General features: G+C 41.0%; 2 protein-coding genes across 2 annotated transcripts in view; one reads left to right on the forward strand and one right to left on the reverse strand.

Moving 5' to 3' along the window:
* arl6ip1 (ARL6 interacting reticulophagy regulator 1) overlaps window positions 1–26,235 on the forward strand; it is a 147,178-nt gene that overhangs the window by 71,396 nt on the left and 49,547 nt on the right. The window lies entirely within an intron of this gene.
* The window catches only part of pecam1a (platelet and endothelial cell adhesion molecule 1a), a 98,677-nt gene that overhangs the window by 64,843 nt on the left and 7,599 nt on the right, over window positions 1–26,235 (reverse strand). Inside the window, exon 2 of the mRNA XM_079366091.1 lies at window positions 17,902–18,179. The gene's annotated coding sequence lies outside the window, so the exon portion shown is untranslated. The remainder of the gene's footprint in view (window positions 1–17,901; window positions 18,180–26,235) is intronic.

Genomic DNA, 26,235 nt, shown 5'->3' on the forward strand with positions numbered 1-26,235 from the left:
CCTCTATCATATTTGTGTCTGACCTCCTCTTGGCTCCGACACACTCACAAACATTCATTATGTCGGCTTCAGCAACCTCACGAGTGGATTGTACATCATTAGCGGCATTGAACGCCGCACTCTATCAGGAGCCATCTGCAGCACTTCTACCATTAAACCTGGGAGCACGCTGTCAGTGTTGTGCAGCGTGTGCGTGTGTATATTCTTTTGCTACTATAAGTGCTGAAGTGATAAAATCTAAATGACCGTCTGTCCCTGTAGGTAAGAATGACAGAGCCATCGTGAAGGAAACCCGTTAAATAAACGCACATTTTGAGGTTTGAACTTTGATTTTGTAGCCATTTCACCCAAGTCATTTTTCAGGGTCAAGCAGACACAGTTCAAAAAAACACTCCTAAAGAAGCTCCGGAAGTTTTCGGGGTGAACTGCATGTGTGAACGTGAACAATGCTTCTCCTGCCAGCCCCCTTTGACCCAAACAGAAAGTTCCCCACAGGAGCTTCAACAACATAACTACTTTAATGTCTTGCCTTGTTGAACAAGAAAACAAAAAAAACTTCTGGGACATTTAAAAGAGAGATATTTTAGAAAAGCAGCAAATCCTCACTGAAATCGCTCGAGGCAGAGAACCTTTTGTGTCTGAGGTGGAAAAACTCCTCTAACAACTAATAAATGACATTGCTCTCTACAGTGGGCTCAAGTCAGCAGCATTTTATGATATCAGGTGAAACATTTTGCAGTGTATTAAAAATCAGGATGACTTCAAGGTACAAGATGGCAGACAGAAGGAGGATAGACGCAGTTGTTTGTCTTCAAAGTGCCTTAAAACATTATCATCTAGCTCAAGGCACTGCCAGTGTTTTGTCAGAGGTAGTTATACAATATATCCGGCCTAGTTTAACGCAGTTGGATTTTATCCAACATATAAACACAACACAGCGTTGACACTGGGAGAAATTAAAGCAAAATGCGGCAGAAGTGCACAAACACACATCAATAGGTTGAATCTCACACCCACAGAAGTGACGATGCTTCCCGGGGGGGCAAAAGCAGTTATAAAATTAGACATAAAAGTAAAAAGGCCTGCTGTCGACTCATGTCCCTCTGCTCTTTTGATCACTCGCTAAAGTGGAGACACAAACACACGGCTGTAGTCGTGTAAAACTCACGCAGGATAACGAAAACATTTGGCCAAACAAGCTGTATTTTAACTATAATGAGATATATCAGTGCCAAAACTGGAACAATAAACAAACCACTGCCTCGTTTTACCCCACGTACAGGACAGTTTCCCCCCAATTACTGCACATGAGCCGCATGTGAGCTCTCTTGTTGCCTCTGTCCATTAGTGTGTAAAGGATGGGCGGAGAGGGGAGGACTGCATCATTATGCTTTCAAAGAGCACAGTGTCGGTGCACTCGGCGCTAATCAAGGAGCTGTAATTGATGAGAATCCTGAGCTCAGTTTGAATCAAAGGGAGTTACTGTATCTGCTGCTGCTTCTTTACCCGTGGAGAGAAAGAGGGATATAAGACACAGCTGGTTGGATTAAAACTGTCTGTGTTCGTTTCACCGACAGTGCTCGACACTCTTTGCAGTGGGCCTTTTTTCTTATTGCCTTTGACTGTGCTGTAAATAATTTCTGATGCAATCACAATAGCAAAGTAAAAAAACAGTACTATAATTAGATCCGATGGGGATGGATGTTGGATAAAAACATTTAATTGTAAATTTGCATACGGGCATCAGTGTTCATTTTGGCTGCTATTTCAGATTAGTCTTTATTCGCTTTCAGTAAGAAGTTTGGTGGACTCGCTGCAATTCACCGGTGAAGTTGCAACATTGTTGCGTTTTCCATTTGGTTTGTTGAGTATGTGGATGTGAACCTCTAAGGACGAGACTGAGAGCCGTTTTTATTCCTCCGATCCACAGCATCAGGAACTGTTCGATGAGTGATTAGTTGTTTTTATCAAAACCATTTATCACTATGACAAACTATCGAAAACAAACTATCTTTATACAAGAGCTAATGCTAGCATCCACACTCCTACTAGCTCACATTGTGTTAGCAAGTAAGTTGATTGAGTAAATAAGTTGCATCATATCGTACTAAATGGTCGTTTTTCGCTTTCAGTGACGTCCGAGAGAACTTAAATAAAACTCAGTAGGTGACTTGATGCTAATGTTAGCTGTTATCTGAGCCAAGCTATAAAGGGTTATCCATTGTTGTTGACTAATAAAATATCATTAGATTTTCATCTAGATATGAGCTGTTCGTTGTCTTTTATTATTTATTATCAATCTGGAAAGCTGTGAATTACTAGATTTTCAAGTCTACAACCAACATCTCCGCTCTGAACACAGAAGTAAAGTGTTAAACGGATGTTGACGGAAATTGAACTCACTCTACAAAGAGCTTCACTTTTCTCACTTGGTTTGATCACTCTGTCTGTCTGTCTGGATGTATAATCTGCCCATTTGATGACTTCTGTAGCTCATCCCCTCTTGGTTCACTAACACAGTTTGTGTCTAAGACCTCACACACACACATCAGTATGTATAGACATACACAGTCTGACTCTAGGATGTTCATGGTTTTCCCTTTCGCCTCTTGATTCTTGTGCTTTAAATGCATCTGAGGTCTCAAAACATATGAAGGTACTGAGCCCTGTACGATAATGAAAACTCAGTGGATTCTTATGACTGATTGCTGCAATCACCTCAGCTCTTTGAAAAATGGATCACACTGCAAAAAAACAGAGCTCTGGGATAAAAATATCACACCACGAAACCAATGGAAATATGTCATCCTGTCATCCAAAAAGAGGTGTGTGGACGCCGTCTCCACGGAGAGCCGAGGAGTCAATCACCTCCTGTTGGAAATGACAGGCAGCGAGACAAAACAAATTATGTGGATGGAGACGTGTGGCTGACGGGATGCAGACAGATACATGGCAACAGGAGAGAAAACACACACACACACACACACACACACACACACACACACACACACACACACACACACACACACACACAGGCACACACACACACACACACACAGGCGGAGCGGTGGCTGCAGATGGACGGATTCAAAAAAAAAAAAAAAAGTGATTCGCAGGTTATCAGACAGGTGACGAGGAGGAAGACACATACCAGACAGTGAATGCATCACTATTGCATCAGACAAAACCAAGGGGCTGCTGTGACATCTGGGAAGGAGAAAGATAGGAAGCTGGCTGTTGGTGGCGTCACATGTTGGGAGTATTAATCTGCTTGGATGGAGAAGACAGGCTTAATGAAGGCTAAGCTGCAGTTACAGCTTCTTCCAGCGGTTATAGGCCAGAGGTTAGCAGCTTAGCAGCTGGACACTGAAACAAATAAAACCCAAACATAGCGAGGCAAACGCACAATTTTTCACATATTGTCGACAATTGTCTTGAAAATTATCTTTCATGGTTTCTCGTCAAGTTTCTCAACAGAACAAAAACTGCTCATTTCCCGTCTCTTAGTCTATCTCCATCAAACAACCAAAACCCAAAACTGAAGACAAACCTCTCTGACTTGTCAATAAACGTAATCCTAATAGTGATACGAGCACAAGTTGAGGGTTTAGTTTATGGAAGTTAATTGTTGTGTTTTATAGGTCAGCGTTATTAGACAGTGCATGTGTCTTTCAGTGGAGCAGAATCCAGTTAGAGGGTTAGCCATTTGCTCGATGTACATTGTCTTGCTTATCATGCCATTACTTCAGAAACATAATCTGACGTAAAATCGTGACCAGGAAAAGATTTAACTGATTAATGAAGGATTTATTTCTTCTGCTAAAGTTGCATGCTTGAACTGTTTTCACAACATAAATGAACTCAATCAGTCCACTTAGCTGTCATCGCTAAAAATCATCTAAACATTTCATTAGATAATGAAGTGAGACCTGGTAAGGGACCACACAAATCCCCTCGACACGTGAATCAAGTTTTCTGCCTTGTCACAGGAAGTGAATGTTTCCATTCACTTCCTGTTTAAAAGTCTTATTCCTTAGCATGTTTAGTTTGGTGTTAACCTCAGTTGCTTGACTACTTGAGTTTTATTGATTTCTTTTCCAACCATCTTTTTTTATTTTTAAACCTCTTGCTTTTTTTCACTGCAGTTATCGTATTGTTTCCTCTTCCCAACGTTAGCAGACGAAACCTGAGTTCTTTCTTTGGGTTCATATGATTAACAATAATACCTCCAGCATCTTTAATCAAAGCTGAAATCTTCATCAGAGCCTTCTTTCATAGCAGCTGTGTGATATAAAGACACAGCAGACCCTCGGATAGCTGTAATTAGATCAAGAATGAAACACAGCAGTGTTATAAAGACTTTGGCTGTGTAAAAACCACACACTCATGTATTCCCTATTACAAACTCAAACAGTACTCCATGCTCTCTCACAACTAAGTATGCCATGAGCATTGTAATTTAACACATCCTCTTAGCGTCCTATGACTTCATCGGACACATACTTCCAGTCTGAGCTACGCTGAATAAGCTATCGCTAGGTTAGTACTGTACATGTATTTCCATTACAGGCAAGTCATTATTTTACCACATGAAAATGTATCACAGTAAAGTTACTTATATTTGTATGCAGCTTGTTGTCTGGCTGGCGAGCTCTGCCACTGGACTGTCCAATGAGTCCTTATTATAAATAATGAGCAACTGAGTATACCTCTGGGAATCTCATGGCACACAAATTTGAATTTAGAACCGATACAAACTCAGTAAAGTACGCAGTTACTGACACAGCCAGAGTCAAAGTTTAGTAGCAAAACGCCAGAGAAAAGACAATGTCAGATTTATTTTTAAACGGTCGTTTCAAACACCTCTCTTTATCCCAGCTTTATTCTGGAACAAGCAGGAAACAAAGGCGGAGTTATCGAGGTAATGGAGGGACGGGAGGGAGAGAAAAAGGTAATCAGCTGAAATGATGGTTAAGAGAGATTTCCTGTCCCATCCAAGGGCAGGGCAGTGTTCATGTTCTCAGCCGGCACCATCTGCTGCAGGAGCACGTCAGCCAGCCGGTGAGGAGAACGTTACAAGGCTCTGCCAAAACATGCCGTAACACCGCCACCGTCAACAACAACAAACAAAACAGAAACACACACACACATCGCAGAGCAGCATATTAATTCTGTGGCAGCGAGTGTCTGCATCAGCTATTAGAAAATATCTCTCAGGGTTTGCAGATATGTTTGAGACAGCAAAATCAGGTTTCCAGGGGAGGGTAACATGATGCCAAATAGGAATATTTCTTTAAGAGGGATAAATTAAGAGGAGTCTTCTCCAGGTGTGTGCAGTGTAGGGGTTTCAGCGACCGGAGGCGGGCTGAGTCAGGCCCAGGATGATGGCGTGTGAAAGCACCCGTGAGGGAGCAGCAATTTGTGGCAATGTGCTACTGTCAGCTCAACTGCTGGCTGCTCTCAGGATCTGTTTCTAGGTGTGTTTGTGTGTGTGTGTGTGTGTGCGTAAAAAACAACCTTATGCATGTTTGAGTGTGCTTTGCGGCTTGGCTGTGGCACGTACACAGGGTGCACTGAGAGTTTGTGGACTCCTGGTGGGAAGTGTGTCTGCAGCTGAGAGGAAGGAAATGAAGCCTGCCCAAATATGGACACACCACAGACCATAATAATAATGGACACAGCCACTTTGAAGTCACCCAATGGTTTCCTGATTGCGTAAATTAAGCCTCGAGTTCAAATTTGGTTCTTACCATGTTGACTTTCTGGAACCAGTAGTGAGGTAAAGTTTCTTGATTTTATTCAGCATAAACTATTTGTAATAATAATCTTTAAAACAGTCTTTAAACCCTGACCACGATCAATAAATGATGTGGTCTGAAAACATCTCTCGCTGCATTAAGCTGACCTATCACTGCGGGGAGGTCCTGATGGTAAGTACCAATCAAATGCCTCCCTGGCATCCTCTGCAGACTCTACCATCGCACCAGCACATGCCACAATAACATCACCCTCAGTTGTCATGATTAGAGAAATGTTTGCACAAGTGCATTGGTTTTATCTTTCAAGACCAGAATTGTGGCTTCTGACACTCAAATGCTTAACAAACAACCTGAAGTAAGGTATGATGTAGAATGGAGGACAGCCCGACATGCTACAGCTATAATAATTAACCACTGTTAGATAATAGTTATCTAGCAGAAGGCTGTCCACCACTGAGTCTGGTTCTTCTCAAGGTTTCTGCCTGTTAAATGTTATTTCCTTCCCAGTGTTGCCAACTCCTTCCTCATTGGTGGATAAATGTTGAGTGTCTATTAATATTACAACAAAGTACTGTATACACCTGCTCCGTATGTATTTTTTATAATTTACATTTTTTTAAATCTGGGATCTTATATTAATAAAAAAATCCTTGATTGACATTTGAAAATATTAGTCTTCTGAAGAGGCTCTTGAGACGTTCATCTGCATCCAAACAGAGACACAATCTGTCATATGGGCACAACAAAAATCTTTGACCCACTTATTTCATCAAAGAGATCAGAAGCAGCTACGGTCGACCCAGATCTCGTCGCATTGTGGAGGACTGGAGGCATCTGTCTGTTACAAACACAGGGCTCCAAGGGGGATGAATGAATGGCTTGTCAACATGTTGGATAGATACGAGCAGATAGACACTCCATCACTCTGTGGCCCCCTTCAGTGAGTGACTGAGAAAACCTGACCCACACTGATGATCTCACAGATCTCAGTGATTTTTACAAGCCTCCCGACTGACAAAGACAAAGGAGATGGACTCATGTTAAAGGAGAAGAGAAATCACTCATATCAATAGGGCTATTAACAATATTTAGTGATGGCCTGGTCTCAGCGGTTTCAACTCCTCAAAGGGCTAGAGGAGGAATCTTTGCTGTCTCCAATCATTTTAAAATTGTTTGTTATTTCAGATCTCAAAATACCTGGACAATTCATCCAGTACTTTCAGAGCACTACTTCGATAGCCATTCAATAAAGCTTGATCAGAGTATTTTTAAATCAAAGTAACTAAATGTTCTTTTCCTGTCAAATGTTTTAAAAATCCAAAGACTTGGGGCATTTACTCAATTTCAACCAACTAAAAAGCCTTATCTAAGCTAACGATCCTTCTATCGTGTGATTGGTTATACCCTGTTTTAGTCGTAAATTTAACACGACTTTGAAGTAATGCATGGAACCGTTGAAAGCTAAACAACAGACAAGACCATTTCATACGTCTCATCTTTAAAAGCATATGGGTGACCAATTTATGATCCAAACCGGTTCACCTTTCTCTTTTTGGTTTAAAGCACAACAACGTTTTCCCACATAGGTTGTTTTATTTTGAAAGTTTCTGCTCCCATTAGCTCAAGTAAACTGGTACGGGCTAATGCTGGACACAGAAAATCCTTAACCAAATCCTTTCGTGTTTGAGAGTTGGTCTTCAGGGATTTAAAAGAAGACCACTGTGAAGTTTGCAACCCTCTTTTCAAATCAAGGGGAGGACATTGAGAATGAGTGTGACCTACCTTTATCTGTTGAAAATGTTAAAGGTAATTTGTAATCAAAAGTGTGACCACTTCAAATTATGCCTAGATTATGTCTGAGATTGCTTTGGTATCAACAGTTTACCTAAAATGACTTATTTAAGGGAAGGCAGTTGCGGCAGATAGCGGTCCACCATGAGTCTGGTTCTGCTTGAAGTTTCTACCTGTTAAAGAAAATGTTTCCTTATAAAAGTTGCCAAGCGCTTTCTGATTGGTGGATTCCTTTGGGTTTCTGTAAATAACATTTCAAGGAGAACAAACCTGCTGTTTATGTAAAGTGTCCTGAGAGAACCTCTAAATAAATAAAACATGATTGCCTGATGTACTAGCTTACCCAAAGTGCTTAGTCATTAGCCTCTCACCCTCCCACTAAAAGCATCAAGATATCGTTCAAGATTCTAGCCTTAAGATGTTGGGGTTAAGTGTTTTAGACGTGTTGAACCAGGGATTGAGCCACAAAAGTTCAAATAAGTCGATGAGCTGATTTGCTTTCTGAGCCACATCCGTCACGTCCCGAAGATTAGTGCTATCAGTGACTACAGTTCTCCGCTTAAGACAGTTATAGTTTGAGTTACATCATAAAAAGTCCAGCAATATATCAATTCCCATTGGGTACAAATGCTGCTTTAACATTTAGCTTCCCACTAAGAATGTAATCTACTTCCTATGTCGACCATTTGAGGTTGAAATGTTCTAATTGGAAAATCTTTTATTTCCTCTCTCTCTCCTCATGAATCTCCTCCATCCACAGGTGACACTCCAGATGTGCATGTTGTAACAATGAGTGATCCATAACACACAATAAAGTGTGCTTTCAGTCATTTACAATGTGAATCATTATGGCCCTTTGGAGGTCATTAAGCAGGGTTTTTCATTTCCCAGCATGCTCTGTGTTTTCCAAACAGCTCTGCAATCATGGGATGAAGATTTTGATTTAAAATGGCAAAGGAAAAGCTACATCAGACATCATGGTCTCACATTACTGTCTTCTTTCTTTATACCTAATGAGCTGACCAATGTTGACATTAAAGAGTGTAAAAGAAGAAACGCCCTTATTTCAATAGTCTCATGCATATAAAGTATATACTAAAGTCTCCCATCCACCCGCGGTCAGCTGATAGCTCTGACCCCGGCCCCTTTCTCCCATAAGCCCACTCTTTAAAGATCTGCCACTGAAACAGAGAAGAACCCAGGGCAATATATCCCCCTTTCTCATATCTATCCTCTACAATCACTGCAGATCTCCTTCTCCCCCCGGGCTGCAAATTATCGAGAAACGCCAACGATTGAGTGGTAATTTGTGGAGCTTCGGACCCTCATCCCCTTGACCTTCTCTCACCCTTTCTCCTCCCGAGACATCAGCTCTTCCATTTAATTTTTTTTCTCCCACTCATGAATGTCAGACCCCTTTTTTTTCCTCTCTCTTTTTTTCCTTCGCTGGCTTTTCTCCATACTCTCGGCTGCTGTAATGATTTACACACTGCCTCCACAATACGGAGAGAAAGGCTTCTCAAATAACATAATAAATGTTTTATCAGCAGTAAATGGATTGATAATTCAGAAGGGAAAGGTTGACAGCTGCAGGGGCTGAAGAGGGGAAAAAAAGATAGATTTACTGAAGGTTTGCATGTAGCAAGTCTGGCTTTAGCTGTCAAACTCATGCTGAATTATCAACCTGCAGTACGGCTCTCCTGCAAAATCAATGTGGATGAACGACTGCAGAACAAAACTGGCCACACAGGTTGCTGTCACATGACTCAGGAGGGGTGTATTCCTGTGAAAGAGGTGGTCAATTAATATGCTAAACAAACACACATTCAGCTTTCTATGTGCACACCCGGATGATTACATTTGGGTTGAAATAGAAAAAAAAAAAACATGCAGATTTTCGCAACTGAGGGGGATCTTTCTCAGCAATTTGGATCGGATGAAGATATAAGGAGGAGTGTGTGTCATAAGGATGAGTCAAGTTAAAAAACGCACAATGGTGGGTGAGAGTGACTCCCACACACTCAACATGAAGACCTGCCGTGGGCTCGCTATGGCAGACAGCACCAGCACCAATTGATCCGTCTCTACAGACACTCGGAATAGAAAGAATGAGAAAGCATTCACACACACGAACACCATACATCCTAACTAAACCAGAGAGCTGCCGTGCCCACACTGTGTCAGCCTTTGCTGCCCCAGTGTGAGTTTTCTCTGCCACGCTTACGTAAACACACCGAATCAGATTCACCTTAATGCCACTTTTTTGACTTGCACACACACACCCAAACACACAAAGTCGTGACACAGCTAGTTAAAACCTACGTCGGGGCTCGAGCAATGACTGACAAGAAAAGCCTTCATTAGCCGGAGTTGTTATATTCGCTTTACAGCTAATGACGTGGGCTCGACGCAAGTCAGAGCAGCGCTCATTATGGAGACACGATGTCGTCCTGCAACAACCTCCCGAGAGAAAAAAAATGTGTATTTCCATCGAAATGACAGAAGCTATGACTCTAGTCCCATGTGAGGATAGGAGGAAGTTAGACCCATAAAGTCTCAAAAGGACAGAGCAGATCACTCTGTGTAACCGTGGCGACAAAGGTCTGCAAACTTTAATGAGGCTTTCAGTTAAGGCTTATCAAACGTTGGACTTGTCTAATGACCATTTAGCCTTCTCATCTGTTCACTGGTTATCGTTTACGTCCCACTAATTTAGCTTGAGACGACGCAGATCAAAAGTTCTTACAATACCGACGCCACTGTAGGAAAATGTCTAATACAGAATAAACAAGAGGAAGGAACCAGGTGTCCGTGAGTACATCTCTCCACTGATCAAGTATCTTTACTCCCCAGAAATCATTTATTTTTTGCTGCTTAAAAACAGAAGCCTGTCCCACAAGCAATGCTGTTTGTCTGCCATGGAGGTGTTACGGCGGTTACTGTTAACTACTGGTGTAAAGCAGGAAAGAAGAGTCATTTCAAGACATTTTGTTAAAGAAAACCAAAAAAAATGGGGAGGAAAAAAGGGGAACTTGTCGTATAATGGTTGTTTCTCACATCCCTCCTAAAAGGCTGTTAGTCCTTAAAGCAAGCTGCCACGGCACGTCATTCTTCACTCATCCTGGATTCTGATTTTTATCCACTGACCTGTGTAATTAAAGGCCACACAAATAAAATGTTTTAAAATGTCCATAAGGTCATGTGTAAGGATCGAGTTAACAAATCAAGATGTAAATCCAGGTTACTCTTTGAGAAATCACCACTCGCCCACCTGGAGAATAATGCACCGGCCTCCACTGCATAATGACTTCTACGATCATTACTTTCCATACTTAATGTTTCCTTGATAACAACTCAATCTGGATTGGTCAATACATCTCGTATAAGGAATAGACTGACCCCACAACGCATGTTAATGTTTGGATATTTGTGATCTTTATCTTTTTCAATGTCATATGGTCATATGAGTTATTTGTGTAGTAATATTTAGAAGGGAAGAGGCGGATCAGAAAGCCCAGTAATCAAGCCACTTGCAGGTTAATTGCTGGACTATGCTAAGCCTCCACATTTAACCAGCTGTTTTGTACGCCAGTGATCCCTCCAGCTGGCTGCACCCGCTTCACGTCAGCATCTGGATTGTGGACCCATGTAAAGGTCACTTTCCTCCTGTCCTTTGCCTAACATCTGTGTCACACACACAGGTACGTACGTATGCACACAACACACCACAAACACACACACGGTCTAAAGACTGAATATAAGGATCTGCAGGTTTCATATGAGCCACATTTGAAAACTACAGAAATGAAACTATGTATGTAATGTAATCTAATGTACCTGCTGCATGATCATTACTACAAGTACTTAACTAAAAAAAACATCACAGGTTTAGTACATTTTTAATTAAATTGGATATTTTATAGGAAATATTCCACATTGTGTAACTTGAAGTTCTGAGATGATTTGTGAATAACTTTTTGTATGCAATTCTTTACCATGAACTATCTTAACTTCAAGAGAAATTTCTCATGAAGACTTCATGATTTGAAGAATTTTCATGACTTTTTTTTTTCTAAAGGAGCAACTCTTTGTGCCAGGAAGCTTTTAGAGTACAGCCTCTGGTTTGTTTGACCATTTTTTTTTTTTTTAAGAAAATGAAGACAAAGAGCAAAGAACCGAATGGAATTAGAAAACACTGAATGCACAAACTGAATGTCAACTTTTGGCACGGGGAAAAGGCCACTTTAAAGTAAAACGCTTCTTTTCACAGTAAAATGTGCAGAATTTGTGTCGATGTGTACGTCTGAGCTACCGGGAAAAAGAAAAATTGCAGGCACGTAAAAAGGGTGCCAAATAATGAAACAACCTTGAGGCTTCCTGTAAAAGAAGCTCTCATTTATCATGTGTAAACAATGTTCAAATGCCCTCTGAAGGTCTGATATAAAAAAGAAGGAAACAAATGACAGCTTTGCTTCCCTTACACCTCTGCAATGCAAGGCCGGAAGAAGGCTGGACAAAGCAAACTCAAAGTGGCGCTCAAGGGATCGAAAAGTTTGACGATGCTTCGAAAATAAAAATAAAAATGTCAGAGAATGGATGTATGAATTCATATCAGAATGATTGGTTGACGGCTTATTTTATTCTGAAGAGAGAGGCAGAAAAATAAGGGAAATATTTAAAAATCTAACAAATCCAGACCTGTGCATTGGTGTCAGCTTTGCATCGTGACTGTGTGTAACCACCATCACACTATGCTCACTGTATGGATGACTTGGGCCGTGGGCGGACTCAATCGTGTCATCTGATGTGCAAATAAAAAGTGCGTTGCCATTATATGTCAAGTCAAATGCCACGCTGAATCATTGCCAGGCTATTCTGCTGTTCCCAAACAATAATAACACCGGCTACAAGTTTGTTTTTGGTTGCACGCCTGTATGTGTTCTTCAGCAAACATAAAGGTGATGGAGAAGGCGTTTTCTCAGCAGGTCTCAGAAGATGAACACTGCACTGCCCACACACAGCTGTGCTGATGAGGAGAGCCCTTTCACTCATAATACAGCTAAGGATGGACACATCTCACAACTCACCCTGAAGGAAAGAGAGAGAGAGAGAGAGAGACGGAGAGTGTGGGAACGCTGTAATCTTGCCTGAGATTTCTTTTTTATTTCTTTTTTTTGTGTTACTCATGACACCTCTACTGGGAAAACTTTGTTTCTTCTCGTCTGGATTGAAACAGAAACTCATGACTAAACAGAAGGAGGGTGCATGTGACTGAGGAAACACATGGCTCCAGCTAAGATAAGATGAGACAGAACTGTTAATAATCCTGAAGAAAACTCTGGAGTCTCCAACAATACACACAGGACAGAATAAGAGTATGACACAAGAACATCAAATACAGCATACCCTGAATGCAGAATCATGAAGTGTTTGATCAACTGTAAAGTAGATGAGGCTTTAATGAAAATAAAACGGTGCCAAAATAGGATATCAGCAGATGTAGAAAAAGTCAGCTCGAGTCAGCTAAGTACAGAAGTAATGGCAAAATTGGCATCTATACAGAGAGGTCGGAAAGACTTGACTCAGACAAGGAAGGTAAGAATGCATATGATATATATAACTTATAATATCATATCTCATATAAAACTGAGAGTAAAATTGCACATGGTGTTAACAGCATAAAGGGTGAATCACTAATATTGCACACATCCCTGATATTAAAAAGCCTTATGAGGAACCTAATGTCTGCATAAGTCATATTGCACATGTCATGAAAAGTAAAATGTACGATTGCACATGATATATTTGTTATACCTGAACAAAATAACCTCATACTTGTGTATTTCTAATCTTATTTGGGGCCTGTTCTTGTTCCAAGGACTGCAGTGAAGCTCTACAGGTTGTATTGATGATGTTTAGTCGATTTTTAATGGATTGCCTCATATTAAATTTTTGCTCACCGTGCACATGGCATCATGTTGGATCAGCCCTCGCTGTGGTTTGTATCGATGCGTTCTACCTTCAAGGCCACGCTGCTTTATAACGCTGCATTGTTTTGACAAGTTGGTTCTTGGAAGCTCGACTAAGCAACAGCAGATCCAGAGAAAAAAACATCTTTTAAATTCATACATTATGTTGAAGAGTACCGTTGAGAAAACTAGAGCAGTGGGTGGATGCGAGCTTTCAGTTTGGAAATCGAATGTTTGGGTAAATTTGAAGGATCTCCGACTGAAAATCTGTGATCTCTCATTCTGATAAAAAGGGAAAGTTACGGAGTCTGCTGTTAGAGTTAATTCCATTGTGTGTTTTCAGGGGCAGATAAAGGATAAAGACAACACAACACAAAGACAACAACTGTGTTGAGCTCAGGTATAGGCTGTCAGTGTGGAAGAGGAGACCTGTGAAGTCCCCTCCCCCCCAGTATTGATTCAGAGAAGATCTGGGTTAACAACATGCATCTAGGGTGCTGTGCTTTGTGCCAGAGCGCTCTCCTGTTCCAATCAGAGACTTCACTTCTTCTTCTCGGAGAACAATTCAAAGAGAACCTTTTCAAGACAGGAAGAATCTGAGCCCTGCAATGAACAGCACCGAAAAGCAAGGTTCAACAATATTTTCAGAACTACGTAAAACATCTAAGAGAAATATTGAATTTTACTCTGGGGTCACACATAGGTGCAACCAATAAAAGTGAATCTCTGTACAGAGCAAGGTTATCACCACTCAATCAGAAAGACAATTATGAAGATGTTTTCAGTCAGAAAAGGCGAAATTTTGGGTTATATTTGACAGCTGGATAATTAAGCAGATTCATCCCAATTAACTGCGGAGTTGCACTCTATGCAGACGATACCTGACAGTTTACACATTTGCCATGTTCAGGCTTTTGATTAACTTCATGCAACTGTACCATGCATAAAAATTAAAATCGGTTATACTTTCAACAAGAATTGAATTTTTAACCTCATAGTATTCAATCCATGTTTAATATTGAGGGACAATGAAGATTGGTTTTATCACAATATGTGACTGACGTGTCTTGACCTGGGTAACTAACACAGTCTATAACTATGAAGAACTTAATGCCTGTTTAAAACTTGCTTTGGGCTACTTTGGAGTCCCCCCTCTAATTAGCTACAGAACATATGTTTCAATGACACTTTTCCCATGATAATAGGCCCATAGGAACATGTTCAATGTCACAGTCTGAAATATACTCAGGAAGAAGCATGTTCTGTCGAGTAAGTGACTGACCTTTAACGGTAGAGGAAAGAGAAAGGTCACTATTAAATATCTAATCCCTTCGATTCATTGGCTTATTCTCTCTTAAAAGCTCCTTACTAAGGTGTTGACACAACTAACACATGAACAACCAATGGCAAAAACAATTGTCGTTAATGATATGCGTTGGCGCTGAGACTGTATTTTAAGTTGCAAATGGCTCTTAGTGAAACACTAAATTCCAGTCCGAAACAGGTAAAAGATGGAGAGAAGTCTTCCGTGATAGATTCGAGCCGCGCCTCGGTCAGATAAACAGAGCAGCAGGAACAAAGATAAATCGATGGGTTGAAGGAGTTCAGAAGTTAGCAGGGACACAGAAAGTCAGGATAGGTCAGAGCTGAGAGCACTTTGTCCAACAGAGAACACAGGGTGTCTCTGTGGCTCCCTGTTTATGTCTTACAACTGTTAGAAACATCCTGATGATTCACTCAGAAAAAAACTCAACTTTTGGGACTTTTCAGCATGTCTTCTAAATGGTTTTTTTTTTTGGAAAATGTTTGAAGCACTACAACTGAATATTCTAAATGCAGCCTATTTTTTTTGCTAACCAAAAAATTGAAAGGAACAGACAATGACGCAGATCATATTTTGGGTCACGAGATGAAAGCAGTCCCCAGCAGGTGCTTCTATTGCAGCGAAAGAGCCGCTGACATTAGAGAGTGTGCATTGTGCTCAGTGTGGTGCGGTCGGCTTTTCCTTCTACCAGTTCTATGTGGGAGGGTCATGACCACTCAGCCAGATCTACCTCTCCCACCAGAGATCAGACACACTCAGCAGGCCGTGCACCGTGACCATGCAGCCTTAAATAGCACACACTGATGCCGGCTCACACGAGCCGCGGTGAGTCACTACAGCACAGAGCTGAAAGGCTGCTCTGGTGAAGTTTGGAGGAAAATGACTGTTCATGATAAATGTTATACTTTCCGAATCTCACGTTTGTTTCATTTCTACCAGCAAGTTTTTTTTTTAGTTTTTTTTTTAAATTTAGCATTAACCATGACTCATCAAAAGACACTTTAATGGTTGGCCCTAATGGTTAACATGCACATTTTTAGCCTAGCTGAAAATCTTGTCCTATTTTGAAAAAAAGAATGGTTTGTAAATTAGATTAGTATGCAGACTGCATTCTTCGACTACCAGAGGCCTGTACAATACTTCACAATCAACCAAATAGTTTTGGCCTATGAGTCCAGGCATCGAGACTTCACAACAGTATGTGCAAACATGGTTACTTCCTACAGTCCTAAACAAAGGACACAGCAGTAGCCTACAAAGTCGCACAACTTCAACTAGATTTTTTTTTTTTTTTCTCACAGAGCAAAATAAATTCACACACATGCGAAAACAGCGGGTATCCTTCTTAGAACTAATAAAAACGGTAATGCCAAGGGCAAGCCTTGTCAAAATAAACTGATATTATACCTTTGAAGATGTCTTAGTCTGATCCAGTCACAGCTCAGCTTCTGTGCCCCCAACCCTCCAGGTTTCTCCAAGCTACTGCTGCAATCCACTGTATTAAATAGCATACAATGTCCTGTTTCTGTCAAATATTGTTCTAAAAGCAATCTCAGTTAAGGAAAAAGAAAAGTATCTCCTAAGTGTTAAATTACATTATGCAAATCAGTACCGCATACAGCAAAATACTGCAAAAACACTGCTGTATACTTTTGCTGGAAACTTTAGTGCTTGTTAGATTTCTCCTTGACCATCGCACACAAGTGATACACTTCTTTAATCAGCCACACATTTATCCCTGCACACACACAAGCCACTGTACATACTGTACACTCTTTCACACGCACTCACACTGTCGGTTTGCTCTGCCCCTTTGACAATATTGAACCTTCAGTAAGTTGAGAGACTGGTCAGTTTGACTTTGCAAAAATGTGCAGTATTGCAGTTTGAGACTCAGGCCGGGTGGGGGTGTGTGTGTGTGGGGGGGTGGTTGCTTTGATCGATGCACAAAGGCTTAGAAGAGGCAGAGTGGAGCTGGCACCTGTGAGGCACATCGAGTCTGAATTGACAGCTGCAGCGCTGTGAGGCGTGTCTCCAACGCAGGCAGGAAACTGAGCCTCAGAGACCTTTATTTCAGATTAATGTTGAAATTCTCGAGTGCAATAGACGGCCTGTCTTAAACAAAGCCAATGTGACGTTGATAGACTGTAGCGGAGTAAAATAAAGTATATGGTGCAGAGAGGTATATCAAATTATCCTTGCTCAAGCTAATACAATAAAACTGTTAACTTTTAACAGCAAGCTCATGGGGAAAAGTGGAAAAAGAAGCCTGTACTCCCATTTCACACTTAGAGTCTGAATAATGTAAACTCATCTGTACTGAGTGCCTGAGGATGTCAGTTATTATTACTGTGGCAGCTGTCAGAGTCTCTGTAAGAGGGGAAGTATTTGACAACGGGTTCCTTCGGGTGCATAGATACAGCAAAATGGCAAGGTACTTTTTTTTATATAATGTTGTGGAGTATCCAAGCAGTGAGAGAGTTCGTGCTGCACCCTGAATGCAGAGGGAACAGGGCTTTTAAAGAGTAAATATAGAGGCATGGTTTTACATGTACAGAAGAGCTGTTTGCAGTGAGGTATTACTGGAGAATGCCCGCTGAAATCTTCAGGGAGAGAACAGGCTTTTAGTATTCGCCCTAAGCATAAACATAGAAGAACTTAAAGTGATGAAATTCCACTCATGTAACTATACGCCCGTCAGCCGGAGTCTCTCTGAACTCCCGATGCACAAATATACTGAGCAAGCCTTTATTTACATGAGCTAAGCAGGCTGCACGCTAATGCAACACAGTGTATGTGTTTACAATTACAAATTATGCATACAGTGGAAAATTGAATGAACAGCTGCAAGCGGAAACATCTAACCATCGGAAAACAATGCTTAACCAAAGTTGAGTGAACAAAGAGTGGAAGACAGAAAATGCGGGGTGGAGGCTGACACAGGCAAGTGGACATAAATTGACTGAGTGAAGGGAGGAGGGAGGGAGGGAAGGAGGGAAGGAAGGAGGGAGAGAGAGGGTGGTAGTAAATAATTAAGGTTGAGAGAGCTCAGACTGACCTACTGTGATGCTCCGCTTGCTTCCCTCTGACCACCGGTGTCCCAGAAATCAGTGAAATGTTCCCTTAAACTCGGACATACTCTGCTTCCCCAGATGATCAGATCGATGGTCACTGATCACCCGCCTTGCTCGCCTGTTAAGGCCATTACCAGTGTTGTCATCATCGATCACCAGAGCAGAGTGTGTGATTGTGTGTCCTGGTCCTGGTGTTGTCCTGTGTCGAAGGGCTGCCTGTCCCTCACCTTCTGTTTTCCTACCAACCATCTCTGGAGAGAAGCTAAAGGACACAGAGAGGACAAGAGTGGTGATTAAGGTATTTATTTGGACACTGTGTCTGCACAGAGGAAAACTGAGGAAGAAGAATTGTTATGTTCATGTTCAAACTGTGGGAGAGTAAAGCACTCCAGAAGGAGCCAATCACATAAAGGGAAAAAAAAAGATAATTTCTTAATCCCTTTCAGACGTGAAAAGACTAAACTCAGTGTTTAAAACAGACAAAAACATGTACAAATGATGAATAAAACAAATCTTAGAAACATTCGATGTGCAATAGAATCCAATGAAGATGATTCTGGAAAGGTAAGAACCTCACTGTGATAGGTTTTCATTAAAAGGAGAGCTGTCAGACACAGCCACAGGTGTTGTTTTATTTCTCTGCAAGGAGCTCCTTTTTTGTTTTGTTTATGCAGTTTTTGTAACAATGCAGCTTCTATAACTGAATAAATACTGGAGTTGCTGATAACAGTATTAGCATTGGTTGTGCCTAAAATGGTATCAGCCAAAAGATCAACAGTTTTAGGGGAAATGATGGTGACAATAACACACACGTGTAGTGTTAGCAGAGAGGTAGTCAAAGCTTGCATCATTTCAGTGTTTATCCAACGATATCTGTAATTTCTTCATTTTCAATACTCGTAAGGGGAAAGTCCTATAGGCATATTTTTAAATGTGAAGTTAGTTTGCTGAGGTCCAAATCAAGGTCCAATGTGTTACATTGCTGCATAATTACCTTAAGTGTTGGTCTTTTTCACACAGGGACATTTAATTGTGGACTAAAATGTCTAATAGGTTGGAAATTCACGCAGGAAAGATACTAGAAGTGGACTCCTTTTTGCTCTACAGCTCAGAGGCATCTAAGACAAACCACTGTACAATCATTTATTTACAACCGACAAAACATCCATAGACGTCTCTGATGTGATATGATAAGAAGGGAAAGCCCGCCGTCGCCCACTCTCGTGCATTTGACGCGGCACACAGTGAAGCATGGCATTGTGGTTAATTTTCCATGAGGAGTGGGGGGATCTCTCCTATCGGTTTCTGTAAAAACGGCCTGTTAGGGAGTTACTTTGCCGTCAGTGTTGGATTTGAAAACTGTGTTCAAACTTTGAACCTGTGGACAGACGGATATGTCTGAGAGACAAAAGAAAAGCTTGAGTTAAAAGTTGAGTCTTTGGAGAAGCTGCGATTGATTTTAAGGTAGGAGGAAGGTAAGTGGACCCAGCGCTTTGTAAAGTCCCTGCTGGCATCGCGACCCTGTTTATTTTTACTTTAGAGGTGAAAATGCTCTGATGCTTGGTTAGGAAAGCTTAATTTTTCTCTTTCAAACATCTCTTCATCGTCAGTAAAGGATCATGTAAAGATTGTGGGTTTTTAAAGCAGAGGAAGAGGAGGAGGGTCCTTGAGGCAAACCAGAGGGGGGCTTGTATTTAGCACAGACGCGTAATAATTAAGAATAAGATGTTCAAACTGATGGAATCAAATGACAAACACATTTTCACTATGTACTCTCTGGCACAGGCTCATTAGGTGTTAAACAATGCGATTCATTGTCAACATTTAACAAACAATATTTGCTGATCTTTCCATAAAGACATAGTTCAGGTAAACACTGAGCTGATACAGTGGCCCTGTGCAAACACTTCCACAATCCTTCCCTGCTAGAACCCAATCTGCACACTTCATTAGGTTGCATCTGTGAAAATATGTTTGCAAACATCTGAAGATGCTAACCTGGAGTGATTTATGAGGCCAAAACAATGAGAATTAATTCATTGTTTACTAATGTTTGAAGTTAATGCATCGGCGTAAAGAGCTAAAAAGACATGAATAATGAAGAAAGGGAGAGACGCTCGTTTCGCATGCACACATGAGTAAAGGCAGCGTTACAACCAAAGGAGATTAAATGTAGCTCTGACATTTGCCACTGTGACTCTTTCATTTTTTGAGAGAAAAAATTAACATTTAATACAGAAATAGGGAAATAGTAACTACTGCCAGTGACGGTCAGAGTCTAATCCAGCAGCAGCAGCTACCTGTGTGTCCCATTTGGACCCATTATAAACAGAGTCAAGTCCAGTCTGAGGCGAGGTCAGAAGAGAGAGAAGCTCTAAAACACACACAGCAGTGAGTGTTGTATCCAACTTGTGAGTTATTGTATTTACTCAGCGGGAAGAGAGATGTTTACGGGAAATGTGGAGATGGAACGTGTGATGCATGATCGACTGGGGTTTTGAACACACACACACACACACACACACACACACACACTCTCTCACACTCGCTTCAGTGAGCACCTCTCTCGGTCTGCCTCGCTGATGACGGTAGAAAGTTCTCACGCTCAACGATTATAGTAAATGCTGTCATCTTCTTTTAGTAAAGTGCAGTGTGTGGTAGGGTAGAAAACGAATGGGAAACTTTGTTTGCACCAGCAGAAAGTTTTAAAGGCAGAGCAGGAGACTTTTGTTTGATAACAACTCTTTACTTTTCCCTGAGACTCTCCAAGCTGCTCTTAAAAAGTGTCAATTGATTTCACCATGTAATGAATGTTTAATATCTCTCAAAGACGACCCATCTTATTAGAAAGTCCGGTTTCCAGACGTTGCACGCATTAGTGTGGAGCTGTTTCGACAGATTTTAACCAGTTTGATGGTTTTAAGTCAGACATTGTTGAGTCCAGGTAGGCCTGGGCGATAAGCTTAAACATGTTATGATAAAAATGTCAAATCAGTCCACATTGATATTCAAGATAAATTAATCTTTCAAATTTTAAGATTTTTGCTCCTGAGTGAAAGTTAAAAAAAACAGATGGTTCAATGTGGTTGAATTATTTTTTAAGGTCATCATGACAAACTCTACTTGATCAGAGGAACATTTCACCCTCGTAGCACAGTGCAGGAAAAAAATTAGCCAACTGGCCCGGTACTTACTGAGGGTCCATAGACTGGTTTTATTATTTACAAAAGGTTTGGTGGTTTCTTTCCTTCGATGTGTTTGAGCAGGTGATATTGTTTGAAACACTGGAAAAGGTCCGTCTACCCATATCCCTGTGATATGATTGGCTGGTTTCCCCCGTTCCACTTTGGTTGGGTGGTGTAATTACACACGTGCATTTTAACATTTATATTGACCATATATGTGGTTATTGTTTTATCACCAAAGCCTGGAGGGCCAGGTGTTAATATTCAGAAAGTAAAAAGTCAACACACAAAGGATGGTACTCAAGGCCTGAGGGGAGCAGAAAGACTCGGTGAAAATGTGGTTTGACAGATTGAGAAAGGACAGAATACAGGATTAGGAGGAAGTGTGGAGGTGAAAACATACACTCGTCTGTTGACATCTTTTCTCATCGCCTATTTTCAAGACAAGGGAGAAAGCAAAAAGGGTAAAAAAAGACAAAGTGATAGAAGGGGAAAATAAAATATTAAACTAAAAAAAGAGGTCTATTTTTAGAAGCAAGTGGAGGTTGTGTGTGTGTGGGGGTGTGTGCTTCAGTTGTATTATTGATGCTGCCGTGAGAGGAGGGGGCTCTCTAGTTCATGCCTTAGATACGCCTGCCTGTGTGTGTGTGTGTGTGTGTGTGTGTGTGTGTGGAGCTGTTTTCTATGGGGAGTGGTCATTGCACTAACAAGACTAAATGGTGTAAGGGAAGGAGAGCGTTCATGGAAGGAAAATGTTAATTGGGCGGTTAAATCTGTGTTGGGAGACCACAAAGCTGTGAGAATATTAAACAAAACTTCTATTATCTCGCCTTTGCCTGCTTTTTTTTTTTTTTTTTGACACTATTTTATTATTCCGCACGGATGCGAGGCAGAGGAGAGGGAGCCTTCATGTGGAGGCACTGATCCTGCACTCTTTTTTTCTATGCACACACACACACACACACACACACACACACACACACTTACGCAGGCTTGCCGAGTCACAAGGTTCACAGAGAAAAGATGTGGGAGAGGTGGAGAAGCACTGATTTATGCAGCTTGATTTTTTTTTTTCCTCATGATGATCAGATTCTTCTGGAAGCATGAGAGTGTGATTCATGTAATTTGTAGGAATTTAAAAGTGTTTTTCAAAAACTTTGTTTTCTCAACAGCCTTTAATTTTTATTTTTTTTAATAATGCTGCAACACCATCTGTTTTCTTAAAATTCCAGACAAAGTGCAGTGTTTTCTCACTTTAAAAAAACAAAAACAACTCAACTCAGCACTTCTAGATTCAACAGACACACAAACACACCATAAAAGAGACATGGAGAGAGGAAGAGGTGTCCTTGATGCAGTGGAGGATCAATACATCTTTACTTCCGAGCCTTCAGATGATCCTCTCCCACATTACATCACAATAACATCCCTCTGCTAACACCGTAATTCAGTTCAAGGCCTCGACAGAGTCGTCCATGCCGTGCCTGCTGGACATCACATAAGCCTTTAATGCCCACAATACTTATAGATATGGATTGATGAAGAGTAATCAAAGCCAGCTGCGTGTCAGCTGAATGTGACCGAGTCTGACCCGAGCCAGGACGTAAAGACGACCCTGTAGCTTTAGACCGCGTGCCATTGAAGTATGTTGTCACAATAAAGTTGCATTACGGAGCGAATACTTCCGTCAATGTTCTGAATTTTAATCTGACACGCTGAACCTCACCATATCACGATGATCAAGTCACAAATAAAGGAAAAGGAGGAAGATTATTCTGAGGCTGTACAGTACGTGACTGTGTGCATGAGGCTGCTCTTTCATAGCGTGCAGGCTTCTTGCAGACGGCCCCTTTTCGTCTACCACTGTGGAACATATGTGGACTATTTTGGGACTGACTCAACCCGATACGCCTGGGTTATATATGGATGTTTCTGCGTGAAGGATCAGACCTATTTTCTCACTTTTAATATTGTATTTAAAAGTGTGTTCGGTTTTTTTTTGTCGTGTGTAAAAACAACAAATAATGATGCGTTTAGGCCCCCTGCATTATCTGAATGTAAACAACACTTACATGTATTTTAAAGGTCATGGATGGTACTACTTTAAAACACGTTTAAATAAACTCGTCGATGAGGTTTCTTGCCAAAAATCCACTCTGATCTTATATTTGAGCTTGCCTATAAACACCTCTGCACCACTTATAACTCTAACGCCGTAAACTCAGGTGTGACGTCATTCCCACGCTGTGAGATCCTTTTCCCTTCCCCACAAGTCTCAGGGAGCTCGTCTTGAGAACAGAGCTAATCTGTTGGTCAATTTGAAAGGGCTTTCAAAAATCAAACCGAGCTGTTTGGCAGTAGGGTGACTGTAGGAGGCCAACAGGCCAAGAACACAATCAATGCCATGCAGGAGTTCAGGTTTTCCAATAACAAAGATTTCCGTTTAATTTGTGCTCGAGATTCTAGGAGTTGAACTCCATCCAGGATTTAATGTCTTTAAGACAGTTCAGTGAGACACTGATTTGTCATAGCATTGGAAAGAGGCTCTAAGCTGAATGTTTAAGAAAAAACTCAAAGCAGAAGTCTTGAAGACACACTCTTGTTCGAGTCTTTTGTCTATGATATACAATCGCTGATGATCAGTAAAACAGGCAGGAATCCTTCCTCTACTCGCATAGTGTGGGTGGATTTGAATCTCAATAAGTCAGTGAGGTAGAACTTTTCCTTCAGTAACCTTTTCTCTCTTTTTTTCATGCCCTCCTCTCCTGCAGAGTGAAGGTGCCAGACGGCGGCCTTGAGCAACTCAGTCACTTTCTCTTTGTGCAGCTCAGATAGAACATCCCTTCATTAGGCTGCATCTCTTGACAGCACTTCATGCTTCCACAGCTTTGTTGACAGCCGAGTGTGAGGCTCCCACCTACACACTGCTCATGCCTGGCTCGTTGTTTATCACCATGGACACATGACTCAAACATATAGAGTAAACATTGACATGCAGTATGTAATCATGCGGTTCCAAGAAGTACAGTAAATACTGTAACCTTGCTTCCACAAATCTCAAATCTTTTCAAATGTACTGACTTAGAGTTAGAAGACATATATATATGCTTGGTGTTCATCATTTACATACCATTTGGATATTATGCTAAACCTTCCCTCTGTCACTTTGTATGCAAAACATAAAACCAATTACAGATGATCAGAATGCAAGGGGGGAAATATCCATCACGTGCATGCTGTATAATGATTCAGAAGGGCTGAATTCACTTGGATTAAGTGTGTTCAATAATAACTCACATCCATATTTCAGCAGGCTTCATTTTAAATTAGGAGGAACACGTTCTCCTGTCAGAAAGCAGCGGAAGCTGTTTGTGCTAAGGTAATAAATATGAGCAACACAATGTTTGCAGAACACTGCAGCCAGCCTTCAGTGGTGCTGATGGAATCTGAGGCGAGATTGAAATCAATCCACAAGGCCATTTGTGATGTGAAACAGAGAATTTCTGATGTCTAATTCATTATGTAACAAGCCATTGGGTACTGACAGACCGCTGTGCTGCTTGTTTTCACCCCAAAGTGCAAAAAACGAAAGAAACGGCAATGAAAGAGACAAAGTGAAATCAATGCTGCTGTGACACAGAGGGGAGGAATCTGAAGCTCACATTCTATAGATGTACATGAAGTAGAACTCCTTTGAGCGAAATAATGAAACAGCCTCATGGACACTCACATGGGGAATCCTTTAACAGCTTCGATCCGAGCGTCTAAAACTAACGTCATTGATAATTGTATCTAACATATGCTGCTGTTGTTTTTTGAAATGCACATCTTTGCACATTATCTTAGAATTTTTTATTTTTTATTTTTATCCTTTATATTTCGTATATATGTATTTTTAAAATCTTTTTACAGTTAGTTGACACCGTCGTTCAGAGAGAAAAGTCTTTTCGATTTATCTTGATGTCCAGCACATGTTGAAAAATTGACAATAAAGATGACTTTGACTTTAAACTGGACTTACGCTACATGTGTTACACCACAATGACATCATCAGGATTCTTTTTTCATAAAAGACGAAACTGCCCCTGCGCCGCATGAGACACCAAACTGCTGCGGGACTATTTTATGCCACTGAGAGCATTGATTAAAGAACGCCACTGGAAATGATTCTTGTCAATGTGCAGCTATCGAGAAGGTAAAAAGGTTCAAATCACTGTGGGAAAGTTATGTACACACAGATGCAGCAACCCCCCGGCATAAACAGAGAAGAAGTATTAAAGTCATAGAATCTGATTATCTATAAAATCCAAACATGCACAAGAGAGCGTTGTAATCAGTTCACAACCATAAGCCAGTTTTGCAAATTCACACACAAACAGCAGATGATAAACTTCTCCTTTAATATGCATCTGGTAATACTGTGTGTCCGGGTGTGTGGCAGCTGATCAGATTAGAAACTGTCCATGCACAACAGTACTTTTAAGGATGCGGCATCAAATCGTCACGTTATTTGCAATGTGGGGAAAAAAACTATATTTCAACACCATTAAATATTATCTGACTCTGCAGAAGGGAACTCTGTCACATCAGGAAATGATTCAGATATCAGATGATGCATCGCATCAATTTCAGACGGTCGCTCGGCGCACGCAGAAGAAAAGAAACAATTGTATCACCTTTAATAAAACATAAGGACAGAAATCACACAGTATGGGAAGCTCCCTGTGCAGCACGTGAGGGTGATAACTTCAAAAAAAAAAAAAAGAAAAAGGAAAGGAGGAGGGTATAATATCTAAGAATGTCTTGGTTTTTAATTAGCCTCTCTGGGGTATATTTTTCTTTTCTACACTGTGCTGGAAACTGCATGACATTTTCCTCACTCTAACCAGCTGCAGCATGCTAATGTTCTAGTGACCCCAAAAACATGGCAGCTGTGTCTTTCTGCTGCTGAGAGAAAGGAGGAAATGAAGATGGCTGAGGCCAGCTTCACTTAAACGCAGCTTAATGAAGCTTTAGTTCATTTAAATGATGAAACAGCGTCCAGTATTTATCAGTTCTGCACTGTGGTCACACTTCAAATGGAAGACATCCGTTGTGGTGACCTTTAGCGTTCTCAGGCCTTTAATGTTCGTG

The sequence above is a fragment of the Symphodus melops genome (assembly GCF_947650265.1).
Source record: "Symphodus melops genome assembly, chromosome: 17".
NCBI classification, from domain to species: domain Eukaryota; kingdom Metazoa; phylum Chordata; class Actinopteri; order Labriformes; family Labridae; genus Symphodus; species Symphodus melops.